Source organism: Vidua macroura, chromosome 1 (genome assembly GCF_024509145.1).
Source record: "Vidua macroura isolate BioBank_ID:100142 chromosome 1, ASM2450914v1, whole genome shotgun sequence".
NCBI lineage: Eukaryota > Metazoa > Chordata > Aves > Passeriformes > Viduidae > Vidua > Vidua macroura.
The window spans coordinates 99,042,204-99,061,239 of NC_071571.1; positions in this window are offsets into that span (position 1 = coordinate 99,042,204).

A 19,036-nucleotide genomic window follows, 5' to 3' on the forward strand; every position below is an offset into this window, starting at 1 on the left:
GATTTGTCATCAACAATCAAACTTTATGTATAAAAAGTCTGATTTTTCAGCTACAGGAAGGAAAAAGACCATTTGATAGTTCAGGCTTTTTTTTCTTTTTTTTTTTTGGATCAATTCCCAGTCACAAATTTAAGAAAACTATAAAATGCATTTTCTACAAAAAAACACCCAAACCACTCAAAACACACCTCCTTCAAAAAAAGAAAAAAAAAAACAAAGCAAACAAACAAAAAAACCCCAAGCAACCCTTCCCACCCCCAAAAAACTCCCACCAGCCAAAACCAAAACCAAAACCCTACACCAAACACCTCCCAAAACCAGTGCCTTTGTTGATTTCTGAAGTCAAGACAGTGGCAGCTCCACTTGCCTGTTTATCCTCGTAGCCAAGGAAGTGCAATGAATCTGGCATGTTAGAGAGATGCCATCAGAAGGGTTAGAGAGGCAGCTTGCCAGTGCATGGGCTATTGTTTGTTGAGATTTATACTTAACCAAGGAAAATGAACAGCACTGGACACATCTGATCAGTCCACAGCCAGCAGGGGAAAGCTGTGCCTTATAATTTAAGGGACAGTCCCATCAGCAACACTGAACCTAACACTGGGCCATCGACATGGTGGTGATCAAATGACAAATCAGATGTTCTATTCATATTTCTGGGGCATTAGCACATGATAATAGGTCATTCTTTCATCATGGAATGATAATATCATAGTGGAATATTCTAAGAATAAGAGCTATTGAAAATTAGATTGTGCTTGAAGGAATAGTACTTACAATTCCAAAGCTGCTTTAGGATATTTTAGCTCATTTTTGAGTATAAAGCTGCATAAAGACTAAACTTTAATTTCTGTGTGACTGAACTAAAAATTCAGACTCTATTTTTAAAATAAAAAGAATCCTATGTGTTTATCGGATTACTCCTGTATTATGGCATCGGAAGCTAGAAAAAGAGACTTTCAAAAGCTGAATGTAATCTGGGATCAGATTTATACTATAAGGACATTTGCATTACAGGCCACCTTTTCTCCTTGAAATTTTATTATGTCAACATGAGCAACTTGCTCTGGACTGGAAGCAAAGCTTAAACTTACAGCTATCTTATCTATATCTACTTTTTTTTTTTTAAATAAAGGTCAACTGTTTTATTAAAGGATGTATGGAAGTGGAAATGGGCCATCATTACAGATAATAAATGTAGGTAACATCTGTAAAAAGAAGGAAATATGCTGAGATTTTGTCACTGAAGCGGAGATTTTTTTTTCACTGATTTTCTGGTCCTGAAAACTTTGCTTGTGTATGAGAACTTTGCATATTTTTGCCTAGGTATTTTCTCCTAATATATTTTAGGGAGTCAGATAAGATGGAAATACATAGTATTTAGAGATACTGCAATTATGCATTTGCCAGTTAACACCCGAGAAGAACTCTTCTTGATATTATTTATAAAATTCTGAAGTTATTTTCGGCACACTAAAATTAGTGCTTTTAAGGTCATATTCCCTTTGACTTGGAAAAGTCAAAAGATAAACAAAGAAAGACTCATAGATAAATTCTAACAGAATCAGCAGCGAAGTTGAATTCAAGCAAACACAAAGGCTGTGGTTCAATAAAAATGTGTAAATATTTTATTAATTTGAAACCTTCACTTTGGAATGGAAAAAACCGAAACTTTAGCTTTTGTGTTTGGTAGACAGTATCTTCTTAGGGATTTCTGACAATATAAGGCAGAGGAAGGAAGCAGTCCTTTGTACCATATGAAGTACACATAAAAATGTGAAGCACAATTACCACATTTAAAATCCTGAGTGAGGAATGAAAACTGCACCAAAATCCGTAAGTTAAGAAATAGAAAGTATGGTGTGTTCTTTATCTCTGGAGATTTTTTTAATTAAAAATGATTTAAAAGATTCTATTATTCAAAAAAGAAGCTGTGCAAATCACTATGGGCTTCACAACCGCAGAAAATTTAGAAGATTATAATGGCCCCTTCTGGCTTTAAAATCTGTACTCATAAAAAAAGGAAAATAATTTTTTTAATCTGCAAGACTCCCTTATTGTCAGTTATCTGTATAAAATATTTCAAATGGATTCACTGAGGCTAAAAATTTAAATTAACATTAAAAAAGAGCTTCAGCATTTATATGAATCTCAGAAACATAAGAATTATACTGAAAGTTAATAAGAATAAGGATAATGTTAAATTTTAGAAACATATTTATGTCTTGAACTTTAAAGCTGGGAGCTCAGGATAATAATAAATTTAGACAGCCAAATATATTTATTCTTTGCCTTGAAGAGCAGCCAAAGAACAGGGACAAGTGAGCTGCAAGAATTCATATATGCATATATCTATACATGGAGAGAAAAAAAAAGAAACAACCATTTTAGGATGTAATAGAATTTTTAAAATATTCCCTTCCCTTCCCTTCCCTTCCCTTCCCTTCCCTTCCCTTCCCTTCCCTTCCCTTCCCTTCCCTTCCCTTCCCTTCCCTTCCCTTCCCTTCCCTTCCCTTCCCTTCCCTTCCCTTCCCTTCCCTTCCCTTCCCTTCCCTTCCCTTCCCTTCCCTTCCCTTCCCTTCCCTTCCCTTCCCTTCCCTTCCCTTCCCTTCCCTTCCCTTCCCTTCCCTTCCCTTCCCTTCCCTTCCCTTCCCTTCCCTTCCCTTCCCTTCCCTTCCCTTCCCTTCCCTTCCCTTCCCTTCCCTTCCCTTCCCTTCCCTTCCCTTCCCTTCCCTTCCCTTCCCTTCCCTTCCCTTCCCTTCCCTTCCCTTCCCTTCCCTTCCCTTCCCTTCCCTTCCCTTCCCTCCTTCTACCCCTTTCCCTTCTCCCTTCTCGTTCTCCTCTTTCCTTTCCTTTTCTTTTTTTAAGAACAGAGCCAGACACAATGTCAGCTCCTAACTGTGATTTATCCTTGATTTTTTTCCAGCCAATTCATATTTTGTGTGATGTTCTATTCATCACATAACAAATACATCAATTGCTGCCTAACCCCAACTCCAGTGATTTTAGTCAAACACTAAATTTATTTAGTAAATTTATTGTTTATAGTCAAACAATGAATCAGTCTTATAGGATGAAATATTCAATTAGTCAAAACCCCCACTTCCTTAGTAAAGGCTGTAAACCTCTTTAGTCCAACTAGCATGATAGTATATTTAAAGCCTTAAAAAGGGATGAAGAACATATTTTAAAAGAGCCCAAAATCTACACGTATGTTACAGACAGTCATTTATACTATTTTTTCCTAAATAAACCATAATAAATAAATAAAAATTAAATGTTACATGTGAAAGCAGTTCAGATATATTAATTTTTACTTGAAAGAGCCATCAATGAAAACCTCTAAAAAGCTCTGTGATGTTACTGCATTATTCCAAGTAAGTCAGAACCTCAGTATATGTCTACTTTTTTGAGGGGGAACTTTTGAAATAGAGAACAATGACCTCTAGGAAAGATGGAAGAAAAATAAAATTATTTCAAACCACATCTCTTTCCTGTATAGCATATAATCTCAGGGTGGGGATCTTCACATCACTCTTACTCTCATTCCACCGAATTCTATTTGCCTTCTGAGTTATAATAAACTTTAGAAAACCCCTCTGGACAAAGCCTTCTGACAGAAGTCACCTAGAGGTTTTGATAATACTGCACTGGAGAGCAGGCTGGGCAGAATAGGGAGGTAGCCCTCTTCTTCCCAGTTTTTTTGAGACACAGCCTGGCAAACAGGTTGCATAAAATAAGACTGGTAGGATTTGTCTGATAAGCATTTGTCTCATTGACATTTCTTGTTTTCATCCTTTAGTTCTGTAATATTGATGGATTCAGCATACCAGCATCTTTTTTTTATTGTCCTGCTCAGTTTGCAGATGGGCAGCTCTGCACTCAGAAGTAGTGGCCTTGTGGGCTGAAACAAAGAATTGATTTATCTGGGTATCAGCATTTTAAAGTGCAGGTAGAAACATTTTGAATCACTCATTTTCTTCACATGTGTATGTATATAAAATGCTGATCTTGGCCATTGGCTAGCATTGTAATGTGTAACATTAAAGAATGTCAATATATTTGTTTTTTGCCCTAAAATAACTGGACCAAACACTTTCTCCTATACCTGTTATGGAAATCATTAGCCTCTTCAGCAGAATCTGTTACCATTTTTCTCCTGCTTTGTCTCAGTAGTGTCAAGTGAGTCCCTTTGCACCTCTCCACTGAGAAATCCAACCTGTACATAGCTAGAGTAGAAACCACACTGCTTTTTGAGAAAGCAGAAGGCATGAGAGTCAGAATACTAGAGGGTTTCTGATAAAGTCAGAAAGTATGGCGGGGAGATCTGGGCTGGGGATCAGCCACGAGTAAAATTGAGGATCTTCATTTGTGCCATGGAGCTGACAGGCCATGATGAGCTGAGTCTGGGATCCCCTTAATCTTTCCTCTGACTGCAAGGAATCAGCACTGCCAGTGTCATGTGCTATAAACATAGTGCTGCTGAAATAGGAAGGGAAATGTGCCTTTACTGCAGTGACTCTTGGGCCTGCCTCTCTTTGCAAAAACATTTTACTGGATAATGCACAACCTTTCCATTAAGCTGAAAAAAAGAGCTGAACAACTTTCACAAACGAATGAAGTGGTTGTTGGGCTGTTTGGTGCCAAAATACCACAAAATATTGTGTGGAGCCTGACTTTGTAGGCACGATACCAGAAAGGATCCCCTTGCAGGATTTGTAAGCAGAGGAACACCTGGTTTAAAACTCCTCCTAGGGCATAAGGACCAGGATGCTTGTCAGGGATTGCATATTTTGCCATTGGATACTCAAAAGCAGACGCATAAAACTTCTCAGGACTTTTTTCAGTAGTGGGAAGGAAAACAGAGGTCTCTTTTTCCTGAAGCATTCAGAATCCGTTTTATATATTGACTATAATTTATGAAATTACTCTGTTCATTGATATTGGGAGAGATCTTGTTGGGTGTTTAGTATTCAAAAAAGTAGCAACACAGCATGTAGAGCTGTATCCAACCTTTAGAGCAGTGTGCAGTACATGACAATGTGCTTCTACATACTTGAAATCTTTGTATCCAGCACAGTAAGCAAGCAGGACTCCCTAAATCTGGATTCATTCAATAGTGCGAAAGAGGAAATAACAAAAATCAAACAAATTTTAAAAGAAACTTTAGGGCTAATTAGAAATTCTAAGTGCAAAAATTAGATGCACACAAATAGAATAAATATTTTTGACTTTTTGTAAGTATAATTATTTTTTATTCAATGAGATAGTGGCTAAAAGCAACACAAAAAAAAACACCTACAGCTGTATTTTACACTAATAAACATATTATTTTTATAATATGTTTACATATAGTAGTTTAAATATTCTTTTATTTGAAATTGGTAAATATATCCTTTTTTTAAACAAAGATATTTATGGTTTTTGTCATAATTTAAAACAGATTATTTCATTTTATCAGAAAAAAGTTATTAATAGACTAATCTTTTTTAGACTTGTTCAGATTAGTTTTATTTTTCAAATTTTTTAGAGGAATCATGATGGAGCTATATTTTCACAAAGTAGGCAATGCTCTGAAAGATTATTTTTGGGATCACTATGCTTAGTGCTATAAAAGGAGCATATGCTTATTAAAATTGCTCTTGCTTAGTCTCAAAATTAGTAGCTCCCATATAGGGTGGGAAGAGTATCAGTAGCAAGCAGATTCACATTTCTGGGAACTGAGATTGCATGAAGTGAATGGAAGGAGGCTGTAAAGACAGCTGACATTGGGCTTTGATGACACACCCCATCCCTATATTAAGCTTTTATTGACTGAATAGTAACTTTCCAAGTGTTTGAATATAATGGTCTGACATGTTTGCATTTCATGATGATGTATTAATGTAGTAAGACTCTAACCAGTTGTTTTTGAGTTTATATTGCTCTGATTTAGGTAAAACACTTCTTCTGTAGCTGTGATGCTGTAATAGTGTAGAAGAGGTGGCAGTGATAGTGCAAAGTTCTAAAACAAGATATTCCAGTTGTATTGTGGAAGAACTCACCTTCCAAACTTTCCACAAGGTGGGGGATAGCACATGAGTTTGGTCGTCATGTTCCTGGTCTGCCGCCATGCCTGCCTGAAGCTCCCTGGCTTCGCCTGCCCAGCAGAGGCACGGTCAGCAGCAGGGGACACTCCCCTCTTTCTCGAGGAGATTCGGGGAGCGGCTAAGACAGAGAGCTTCGCTGTTTGCCTTGTAAGGAGGAGAGGAGGCATCTGAGGCAGAATTGAGGGAGTCAACTCAAGGCAGGGGAGAAAGTTTCAAGTATAATGCAAGCTATGGGGAGCTCCGAATGCCATTGTCCCAGTGGCCAAAAGTGGCCTTGAGGCTTTCGCAATTGTCTTATGTACCAGGATGGTAACCAGAGGGAAGGGACACCCACCACCCAATGGGGGGATTCGGGGGAATGGAAGGCAGAGGGACAGACAGACACAAACTGTTGCATCCCGGGTTTGGGTTCAGATTAGGGGTTCCGATATATGTTAATTAGCCAGTTCTGTGTACCCCCGTTCACCCCCTGTGTTTCCCCCCCCCTCCCCATGGTGGTCCGCTCCGGGTTACTTACCATTGGAGCCCACCCTGCCAGTCTTGTAATCACCCCCCTGTCCACACCGGAGAGTTTGGTGTCTGTCATCCCATTCCCCCAACCCCGTTCGCCCCGAAGCCCTGTGTCTGCCCCTGTCACGTCCCCATTGGTTACCCTGATCCACATCACTCCCCTGTAGCCTGCCCCGTTGGGCGAGGGGGGCTTCCGTCTCCCTCAGCCCGCCCCCTATAAAACCTCATGCCTTCCTTTGTTCGGGGCCATTTTCGCCCATGTGGCGTTGGGAGCGAGTCGCAGCTTCTCCACCGCAGCTCACCGCAGCCATTAAAGCTCTCCAGCCAACCCCGCAGACGGAGTGAACAACTCCTTCACCTCTTTGTCTCACCCCTCATGCCAACGGCAGAATGCGGCCAGCCCCACCCTGGCGCGCAGAAAGCAGAAGCGTCTGGGAATTGCAGCAGCCCCCGGTCCTGCCAAGAAGCAGCGCCTGAGCCGGGCTCTCCGGAGCTGCCCGGGACCAGGGAAAACAACGCAATGCTGCAACAAACCAATGGGGAAGTTCAAGGGAGGGACCCCTGGCCCTCATCCACTTACTCAATGCCCAAGGTGGAAGATTCTGGGAGAGCGGCATGGGGAGCCAAGTGATGGACAGGGTACTAGGAAGGGGACAGGGGAATGACTGAGCATTTTCAGGGAGATTGGCATTGAGGGAAAGGCGGGAAAGCTCAGGGTGTAACCACTGGAAGAAAATAGGGGGTGAAGGGGCAAACCATTACAGAACTGTTACAGAGATATAAAAACACAATACAACAATGGTCAAAGAACACAATTCAACACTGGTCAAAGATGATTCTCCAAGTGAAGGAGATTTGATAAAAAACACAGCGAGCTTTAGCTTTGCAGGAATGTTTCTGTTACCAGAATAAAAAAATAAAATACTTTTTGCTCCTTGATTTCTGCTTAATATTCCCATAAATGTGGCTGTGTTTTATGAGCAACTCAGCTGCTTCTTATTTGATCCTACTGTGAAACATCTCAGGAGGCTAAATAGCAAAAGAAAAACAAAATGAAAAAGTGAGTAATTTTCTGCTGTGCCTGTTTTTTTTTTTAACAGCAATCAGATATGCACCAGTGCAAGAAAGACAAAAAGACCGTATCTTTCCCATAGTAATTCTAATGTGACTGTTCAGTCAAACATAGCTAAAGTAATAAGCAATAAATGGACCTTAAGTGTTTTGATGCCCAACTGCTTAAACTGGTTTTGAGCTAGAGTGATTGATGCATTTTTGAAGGGGAACTGTTGCACATTTAACATCAAGAAAAAATATTTATGTTACCCATTTTATTTCCCTGGATATTAAATTACTGAACTATTTTTAGGTCAATATTAAACAAAGTATAACTCTTGGTATGGATTCCTAGTAGAGCAATAGAAAATATGGTATAAAAATATAAAAAAATCTCTAAGAGAGAGAGTATTTGAGGGAAAAGTACAAAAATAGAAATATTTTTCAACTGAAAATTAAAGTAAAAACTAATATTGTTATTTCATTTTCTTTCACAAGAGTAGCAAGATGACATGGTTTTATTTATTTTTTTTTTTTTTAATTAGTTTCCCTTTCAGTGAAATCAAGTTAATTACTTTTGGAAGAAGGAGCATCAAGTTTGTCTGTTTTCCTTGGTTGAAATTTTTCCATTTTAGGAGCTTTATTTTTCCATTTTAGGAGCTTACAATAGGTTTTACTTTATGGCTTTCCCATGTGTCTGGGCTTTAAAGCTGTAATTTTTAAAAATATCATCCTAGGAAAAAAATATTACATTAACTGGCTATTGAACTTAAACTTGTCTTGTTTTAGGTCTTCTCATAAAGCAAATTGGACATTTAGAATTCTGTATTAGTGTCTGCTCCTTCTGAGTGGGGCATTGACCAGGAAGGATTCTGCCCTGTATCAGATGGAATAACATTGGCCTTGAATTTGCACACACCTTGGCTTGAACCGCTCTGTCATTCCATGATTCTGTGAAATTGTTCCATTCACTGATGAAGGCTCACTGGCTTTTATATACTGGGCCAGAAGACTGATGTCTGTCTTTTTTATGCACAGAACACAGGAGTTTATAAGATAAGAGTAAATGACATATAGTTATTCTTAAATCAAACAAACAAATATTTTTAAAATAGCACAAGTAAATTTTGTTACTGTATGTGTGCTACTGCAGCATTGCCAAATAATTTCCGAAAACCTGTCTGACAGCTTGTGCACACCTTTTAGAGGGGTGAGGACTGAAAGTGAGTGGTTAATACATTTTGAACATTCAGATTTTTTTTTATATAGTTACCTGCACTTTGCTTCCCCATATGAGTATGCTAATGTTTCAATTTGATGGTAAGTGTAAAAGATTGTTTATTCAATCCTAGGCCACCCATATTCTCAGGATTCAGGCATACATTTGAGAAGAATCAGGGGATAAATAATAAATAAATTGCACAAGTTTATGCACTAAATTCACTTAAAGGGGATAGATTTTTCATCTGTCAGAACTGACAGTGACTAAGGTTCTCCAGTAAAATTCTCTTAGGAATTTTACCTAAGAGATAGCTTTTCTTCCTACTTAACATTTTCTCTGCCCTTACAAATAAATATACATAAGGACAGGCTGAAAATATGATTGGATAAGTAAGTATTTCTTATCATGGCTACATTTTCTTAGCACATTTTTTAAGAGAAATTTAATAGCCAATACATGAATTTTTGTTGGATTAACAACAATAATCATGGAGGTCTCTCAATAAAGACTGTGCTTGCCTAAAGAAAGATCACAACCTATTATAATATCAACTGGATTGAAAAAAAGAGATGCTATGAGCTAAGTTTCAGATGCATTCCTTTCTTTACACAAAATCCTATCTAACTTATTCATGTTCTACTGTGGAATGAGAAGTAAAGTTTTCCTGGTTCTAAGCAATTAAAGAATGAAATTACACATATTAAATTAGAGGCAGACTTGTAGAGTCAAAATTCCTACATTATTTCAGTATGTCCAAGAGAATTGTGAGAAATTCTTTACTGTTCTGTGTGAAATCCAGGAAATCCACCATATCCTTTGGAATTTGGAACTGCATCAAAATTCTGTAGCCTTTAATCTGAAATTATTTATATATGCTTACTTGATTTACTTCTACTACCTAGAAGTAGCAAAGGATTTATCTATTCATCAGTATGTTACCTGAGCCAATACAAGTCATTCTATTCCATTGTTATGGACATTACAAGATACTGCCAAAGAAATTATAAGCAGAAAAACTGAGATATTTGTTTATCCCTCTGCAAAGAAAAATCCCAGCCAGAACAAGTGTTTGCAAACCAGTAGCACTTTGCATGGCTGTCATGTGAAGCACCTTCCCTGGACCACAGCAATACTTAACAATCCCCTGGAGAGGCTTTCCTATTGACATAAATGTACAGGGTCTTTTTCTTTATCTCCCCACAATATTTTTGACAGACTCAGCTCTTCTTATCTTTTAAAGCCTTTTACTGTGCCTTTGTTCAAGAATAACTACTCATTCTGTTAGAGCACTTCAGTTTGAGGAGACTTTCTTTTCATAAAATTCATAAATGCAATAAATTCACACAAATAAAGATCTTAGAGCCTATAAATGTTAGAGCTTCATTAAGCTGCTTTTTTGAAGCCAGGAAAAGACATTAAATAATAAACAGAAAATGCCAAGTTTCCTGTGACATTTCTAAAGCCTATCAAAGGATTTGAAAATTATATGAAAGGTTAGATAAAGTTTTGTTTCATAAAGTTCTATTTTCTTCACTTTTCACATATTCATAATACTCAACAGCAATGCAATCCAAAGATTTAATGTTTTATTTTGTGTTTTGTTCCTCTGGACAAGGCAATATATGAATAGATATATGCAAAAGTTTTGCCAAATAATTTTCTAGACTTACATTTTGTAGAATATATTGGCTATCATTTATTAAACATTACACCATTCTTTCTGTCTGTACAAACCTTAACCTGCTACCACCATCTGAGTCCTACATGATTCCAGATTCTTTTTTAGCCACTCACATGTGTTCTGACTGGGACAGATCCATGCCTTTCACCTGGCTTTTCTTGCTTACTAAGGTAGACTTTTATCTCTAATATTCCTACATTGCATATTTCAGTGATTAAAAAAGTAAAACAGTATTGAAATAAAATCAATTTCTGTCATTGTTCAGATATGAATTTGCAGTGTTTCTAACTGTGGAGCTGTTGTTTAACTGAGTCCTTTACTTGAGGCTTTAATTTGATTTTCCCTCTTTAACTGTAGACAAACACTAAGTATAAGAGCAGCTAATAAAATCAGTAAATATATTTGATAGAAGTTGTGTTGAAAGCATTTCATGACAGTTCTGCACATTATTCCAAATTTATACTTCTTACAGAATACTAGACACAATAAAAAACAACTGCAAACACTCTAGCTTTAGATGAAGTCTGTTGTTCTTAGATTTTAGCAGTTAAAATATCTAGAAAAATGCTACTTTTAAATGCTTACAATTTCTGCTTAAAATAATAATTTCTAGGAATGGTAGAGAAACCATAAATATTGCATATATATATATATATATATGGTACATATGTGTGTATATATATACACACACACCATATAAAGCATACTTTTAATCCTTTTTTACATTAGAATTAAAACTATTAACAGCTTGTGTATATGCATTTTTGCTGTATGAAGCCATTAGAGTCTTACTTTGGTTTTCCAAGATAAGGACAAAATATGTGTATTGCACAGATTTGAAAAAAAATTTGCAAATCTTATGTAAAGAAACTTTTCCACATGACTTCTGGCTGAGATTTAACTCAAACTGTTACTGGGATTGTCATGTATAGAACAGCAAAAGAAAAAAGACAGTTACCAATTAACAGCTAAAACTGTCTGGAAGTTGAAAGGCTCCTTAAACTTTTTTTTTTTTTTTTTTTTTTTTTTTTTTTTTTTTTTTACCATACTACTAAGTAAGGTAGACAATGAATTTGATGGGGAGAAAAGAAAAGAGAAAATAAAACATGCCTTACATCTTAAAGTCAAGCTATCATGCAGAGTACTGTATCATTTTCATTTTAGGTATTAGTCTTGACAGGGTTTTCCCTTCTATCTCATTAGAGACAGAGCAAACCTGCTGAGATACAAGATTTTGCATCTTATAATTCTGTCCTACAGGGAAGGAATGAAAAAGATCTCATCAAAATGAAGATCCCCTGAAAATCAGTTCTGCAAAACTGGTCTCCCACTGTTAATAGTCAGTGCTAGGAGCAATGACATGTTACTGTATTTGCTTTTCTTTTAACGAAAGGCCTCCTGCATTCCCTAGGGACGTAATGGTGTTAGAAGGCTCCACCTACTCCAAAGCTCCTCAGACTTCCCTATTATCAGCCTATAGCCACAACCTTCTCTGCCTGCATGTCTTCCCTTTCCTCTCCCTCTCTCAGTTTTAGTCCGTTCTTCCATCTACCTTTCTTAAGTGCCTGCCTGCAACTTAAGTCTGTTCTTGGTAGACACATAATATTTATCTCAATTAAATATGAAATACATTGACACCAGAGTTTTCTTGGCCATTTCCTAGATACTAGAACAATATTTGCTTATTTTATTTTATATTTTATTTTCATTGATGAAAATAAATTTTATTTTCATTGATGTGTAGGGTCAGGCCTTGGACTGAATGCTTGTCATAGACTTGGCTTACACAACTACAAGAAAATTTAAGAATATTAAGTGAATTTTCTTTATAATCTGCATAGTCTGGTCTGTTGCTTCAGAAAGTAACCGAACCTTGTGATGGCAGAACAAATGAAGAACACTTTAACATATGTATGCATATGTGTATATAAAACAGATCTCTATATATGTTTTACATAAATATTTATATGCATCTGTACATCTACATCCTTTACATAATACTTATTTATATATGCTATTTATACTATATACCCATATATATGTTTTACATAAAACATACATACATGTTTTAGGGCTCCATGGTAGAATGAGGACTGGCCACATGGTTCTGAGCTTTATTATTAAATAAATTACATCTTTATTATTAAATAAATATTTTCACAGTGAGCAAAGCTTATTTTTATCTACAGCAACAGTTAGTGTAGATTACTGTTGTACAGAACTTTTACCAAGCACCATAGCTTTCAATTAAGGAGAATTTCTAGTTAACTGGACTTTTAATTACTTGGATCCTTTACTGATTAGGTCAAATATCTAATCATCAGCCTATGAAACAATAATTGCAAAACTAGACTCAAAATATTCTTAACAAGAGTCACCATTTAGTCCTTCGAGACTTCCATTTTGCTTGAAGTGAACTTTGTGTACTCAGATTTGCTGATAGGAAACCAGGACGATTTCCTTGAAAAGTTGTGTTTTATAACATGAGAATGTGTAATTTTGGGAGCTTGTCATGGTAAAAGCTCCCAGTAAATGATCATGTTTTCACATGATGCTAAATTTGTATCCAAACTATTTTAATACATCTCTTTTATAGAGCTGTTTTATGATGTGTCTTCTGTCTTCAGAATATTTTTCTTGTGACAAATCAATGGCAAAATTATTAAGATTGTTTTCAGAAAAATTAGTGTTTGTGTCAATGAATCATAGAGGCTTCAAATTTATTCTGGATTATGTGCATGTTCTGAAATAATTCCATTATCTACACATATTTTTCTCCCTGATGTATTAGAGTGCATTTTTTTCCACTTTGATTTGTACTTTGTTTTTTATACTAAGATGCTGGAGATTAGATTTTTTTTGGATGTTTTAAAGGAAACACTGTCATTTACAAGAGTAATTTGAAAAAGATCAGTATATATTTTTCATGATCTTAGCTATTTTTTTCCAAGAACTTTGTTTAATTTCCTGCTATAGTCGGTCTCCCTTTAAAAGAGAAATAGTATAGTAGCAGTGGGGGAGGGGAAAATTTGAGTTAATATATGGAGCTTTTCAATGATTCGAGATAGTCTGTCTTTGAAAATGGAGGCATTGATGCGACTGGGAAATGCCTATAGACATAAGGTCTAAGCCACAGAGTGGCCAAAGGGCAGCAGAGTTATCTTGTGTAGTGGAAGGAATGGAACCACAATGGCCAAATGGCAGTAGAGTGGAAACACTCTGTAGCATCAGGTTTCTCAGCTGTTCTTAATGTTATACTTGGACTCTGCTCCTGCAACGTGAACTGCACATGCACAATTCTGTGTCAACACCCAGGGACCAGTACAGGATTAAGTAATGATTATTAGTGTTGAGTTTGTCTGCTAATAAGCAAAATTATTTATGTAAGATTTTATGCAAATTTACTGCATAAATACTGCATGTGTAATTATGCTTATATCGCAATTGTCTTTCTATTGACAGAATTTTGTATTCTGGTAACAAACTCTTGAGCTATTCATTTACAACCTTCTTAGTAAACTAATCTGAATTTCTAGGCACTTAAACTGGCAATGTAATTGTGTATGTATGATTCAGAATCAATAAAATTTTCTAGGATTAAATATATGCTTAACATTTTTTAATTTATGCTTACTTGAAATGTCTTACTGTCATTGTTAGATTTTTCTAAAATTCAATGTTTATAATTATGAGAAGATCAATATAAAACTGAGATGAAACCATTTTTAGGTGCAATTTTTAAAAAACTGCACTGTTTTGTAAAACATTTTTTATTTATGTTTTTTCAAGGATATAAATCATAGCTTCTGGCTGCAATATAGTATTATGTGTTTTTTTTTTTTTTATTAAATCCCAATGTAGTAATAAAGTGTGCTTTTTGCTAAAATGCTTTTGCTAAAAGAAGTAGTTACCATAACAGCTGCAGATTAATGTCAGTATTAAATTTGCAAATCTACTCTTTTTTTGTTACAGCAAAATAGTTTTCAAAAGTAAAGTTCAGAAAGTTGTAATTTACTCTAAAATTGCCAAAATGACACCATGCCACCCTTCCCATGCCTTCTCTGTTCATTCAATTTCACTCATTTCCCCTGGGGAATATTTGAAGTGACTCAGGTTGTGATGCTTATGGTGAGAGAGCAGCTGAATCCTATTAGAAAACTGACAAGCTGTTTGTCCAGATGGGATGCCTGTCAAAGCAAGTTTGTCCAATCACTGACATTTGGGCTAGGGAATGTGATGGAAGTTGATTGATGCCTGATCTCCACATTCGCTTCTCATTCTGCCCAGTGAATCAACAGCTTGTCAGAGTGGGAAAATAAGCATGTTATAGAGTAAGATGCTAGTCCCACAGATAAGCAGGAAGAATTTGGCTGTCACCTACTTTAGGTAGGTGAATGAGACAATCACAGCTGGAATTTGCCTTATATTCAAGGAAGAAGCAGACCTTTCTAAGAGAAGACTTTAAACTGATTTCATATTAGCAGTTACCGTCATTTTCAGCAAGAAATTTCTTAAGGTAATTTACAACTCCGAGTATGGAGGAAATGAACTATATACTGCTGAATTAGAAAGGCTTTAAAGAAAATTGTGTGAATAGCTATATTAACTGAGTTCAGAACCAGGATTTATATTTGAAAAAACCTTTTATTCAGACAGTTTCTTAGCAAAGACAGTCCTCCTAAAGGACAAATGATAAAGACTAATGGTAAGAACTGGAGGGTGAAGCAGCATAGTTTGCAATTTCTTTGCATTTTGTAAAAAAAATATGTGAAATATAAACAAGTAAAATTGCTACTTGTATCTTTTTGGCTCACCCAAATATATTTCAAATATTCATTATGCATAAATAACTAACTTTGCAATGATAAGAATGGTGTCAAAATAAAGCTTCTTTAATTGCCAAAAATAAAACATCGACAGTCAGAAGGACACACAAAAATATTGATCTTTAATCTCCTACATAAACACCTTGACTGTCCCCATATTTTATAGAATATATATTACCTTATTTAAATACATGTATTGACCATTTGAATAGTTTAGGAAACTATATTTTTAAAAAATAATTCTTCAGAGGAGTATGAAGAATCAAAAACTCATTGTAATTAATGTGTGAATTTCTTCTATCTTCCTCATCATGTAAATTTTTACTTTAAGGCAAAATCAGGTTAATTTTCATTGTTGTCCTGCTATGAATGTACAAATTAACATTTTCAATTAGAAAGCCTCTTTTTTTCCTCCTTTTAACTTTATCTGATTTCCATAATGCATTTTAATTCTTTAACTCTCCATTTGGTGCCAGCTGGCAGAGATACTGGAAATTCAAAGTCTGCTTTTCATACTTGTGGTAGGATGAATTCTCAAACTAGTGTTTCAGTCTTTGCTGCTCTTGAACAAAACTGTGGATCATAAGGTAAATAGTGACAGTGTTACCTGGTGTATTTCCTGGCATTCTGGCAAAGGGTAGATCTGCTTGCCAAAGCCTATTTGGCTAAATCCAACTGTACAAGTGTCGTAGGTTGGGTTGATTTAGTCAGGAGTTTTATTAATATTAGTTAGGTTTGTTCCTTGTACTCCCCTATTTTTCCCCTCACAGTGGTTTGCTCCAAGTTGTTTACCCTGAAAGTTCCTGCCACTCAGATCCCCAGTTACCTGTCAATCTCCTCACCTCTCCCTGTTTTCTCCTTGTTTGGTTCTGTCAGTCAGGGGTTGTCACTCTTTGTTGGGGTATCTTGTAACCACCCCCAGCTTCTTCATGAAAGTTCTGTATCAATCACCCCCACCTTAGCCTTTCCATTCATCCCAGGACACTGTACCTACCTCTATTATGTTACCATTGGTTGTTATGATTGATGTTGTTTCTCTATCGTTTGTCCCCACTGGGCGAGCCAGGTTTCCACCCCGTCCGCCCACCCCCTACTTAATCTGTTGTCGTTCTTTATTCTCCGGCATTTTGCACTGCATTGCTCTGAGAACATTTTGTTCTGACCATTCATGGGGAATAAAAGTTCTTAGGGCTCACAAACAAAGTGTCCTTTTCTCGTCCCTTCGCCTCCTCTCAACGTGAAGCTACCAAAGCTGCGTTACCCACGCCACAGCGCTCAGCATTACCGGGGAGGCAGATGCCATAACCCTGGACTGCCCCCACACACATGGCGGCCACCTGGCCTTACACAGGCAGTGCTAGCCGGCGCTTCTGGACTGCTTGAGGTCGTGGCAGGTAGCCGCCGCATAAAAGAGGACTTGTGTCTGGTCCTGGTGTCCTGATATGACAGGCTGGAGAGGACCCAGTCTCTGCTCACCAGCAGGGACCTCTTCCATTCAGGCATTTTGTTCTAGCTATGGATTTCTCTCATTCTTGGTTTGCTCTAAAAATATTTTTATAGCACTTGAAATTAATTTAATTTGTGAAGTTTAAGGCTCATATTTTTAAAAATTATATAAAGCCCACTGACAACCTTCTGGGCCCTGATATAATGTTTGTGTTCACTGGCAGATACTTCTCTTCAGTTTCCCACTTTTTCCCTTTCCTAATGTTTTGTTAAACATGGATAAACAATAATCTTATAATATATGGTTTTCTGCAGCCTCTAAACTCCTGCCAGTAGCACAACACACTGTCATTAGAATGCTTAAAATTTTGAACAGAAAATGTAGATATACCCCTCTTGGGAGGAAAAGAAAACAACAGAGAAAGCTGTGAAACTGATTTTGCCCACATCTCCTTAGTGGTTAATTCATTTTCTCTTCCAGTACCAATTTAATTACCCCTCTAATGCCTTCACATTGTTTCATGTTTGATTTTTTGGGATATGTGATTCTCTCCACTGCTTCCTATTTTATGTCCTTCCAACAATATCCTCCCTGGAATCTGAGTTCAGGATTGTGAGAGGATAATGCATCACCCTCATGTGAGGTGTCTTGTCTGGGAAAGGAGTTCCAGCACTGGGTTATGACATCACAGCCCCAGTGTAACCTTTCCTGTTTTCCCCATGTACAAAAGAGACTGCCTGCAGTACATGGAACATCTTTCACCTTCGTGGAGCAGCACCTGTGATCAGGCCTGTAGCAAACAAACGTTTTAGAGAAAAGCATCAATGTATAATTAGGACTGCAGTGTTTCTACTCAAATTTGGGACAAATTTTTTTTTTTATCACTGCTTTGTATTACAAAATTTTTTATATAAAAAGTAGAGGCTTAAAGTCTACCATTGTTTCCCATTTTTTTTTGCCACAAAACTGAGTTCAAGTTATATAAGAACTAGAATTCCATACTGGATATTCATTGAGCATAAGGAAAGTTTCCCACCAAACTTCTGATCATATTTTTTTGTTCAAATCACATAGGTTATGAGATTAGGTTATTGAAAAAAATAAAATAAATTTGAATGTCAAAAATTTTTGCAGAATAACAACAATACTTTCTTCTTCTTCTTCTTCTTCTTCTTCTTCTTCTTCTTCTTCTTCTTCAATAAGAACAAGACTTATTTAAAATATTGTCTCAAAAAGTTCCAAAATAAATTTAGGTACTTCAAAACAATAAAGAATATTTTAATTGCAAAAAACAAAGGGCAGTTGCCCTTTGATTTTGACCCAAGACAAAAAAAAAAAAAAAAAAAAAAAAAAAAAAAAAAAAAAAAAAAATTGAAAAAATAAATATAGACTTTTCTTTAGCTCCAAAAATTGATACTTTCATTTTGAAATTTTCACATCTAAGTTCAGATATTCTATGTGCCTTAAAGTATTAATTTTCTGAGAAAAGTTTTTATTATGGTAATAGCAAGGTTCATTTTTGGTTATAGTGGCATTAAAAAATGTGTTTACTCTTTGCTATATTTGAATGCAAAGAAGTCTTTTTCCGTCATTAAAAATGCTGCATATCCTTGTAATGCTTTCCGGTACAGCAAAAACTGTGATTAGGCTAATACTGCTGCTTCTCCTATCTTATTCCTGTTACCAGAGAATAATTTTTGTCGCAACCCACAGTCTCTGCCTTTTGTGTCTGCCACTTGAGGAAGGAGCAGAAAAGCTTTTGGTTTTCTCTTTTTTGGGAGTATTAAACTGGCCAATACCATTCCTAAATAATGACATACCTTTGAGTGTGTGTGATAAATAGTTCTGTCACTTGGATCCCTCTTACATAAACCCATATTTGCAGAAGACAAATTTATCTGAATTCATCTTGAATGAGATGCCTCAGTCTCATCCATCACCTCTTGATGCGTCTGGGATCATCTGGGCTAGTCACATATTCCATCCTGGAACTGATGTTTAGGGCAGCAAGTTATTTGAAGTAATTGCCAGTCAGGCAGAGGAAAGGTAGTTGAGCTGAGCATGCAGCCTTTGATTTTTTGACCAAATGTTTTGGCAACACTTATCTCAGCTGCCCAACTTAAAGCAGCTCCATGGTTACTGTATCTACCCTTACTTTGCTCCTCTTAGTTCTTGCAAAGCAACAGGAGATGGAAAACATAGAAGCATGTA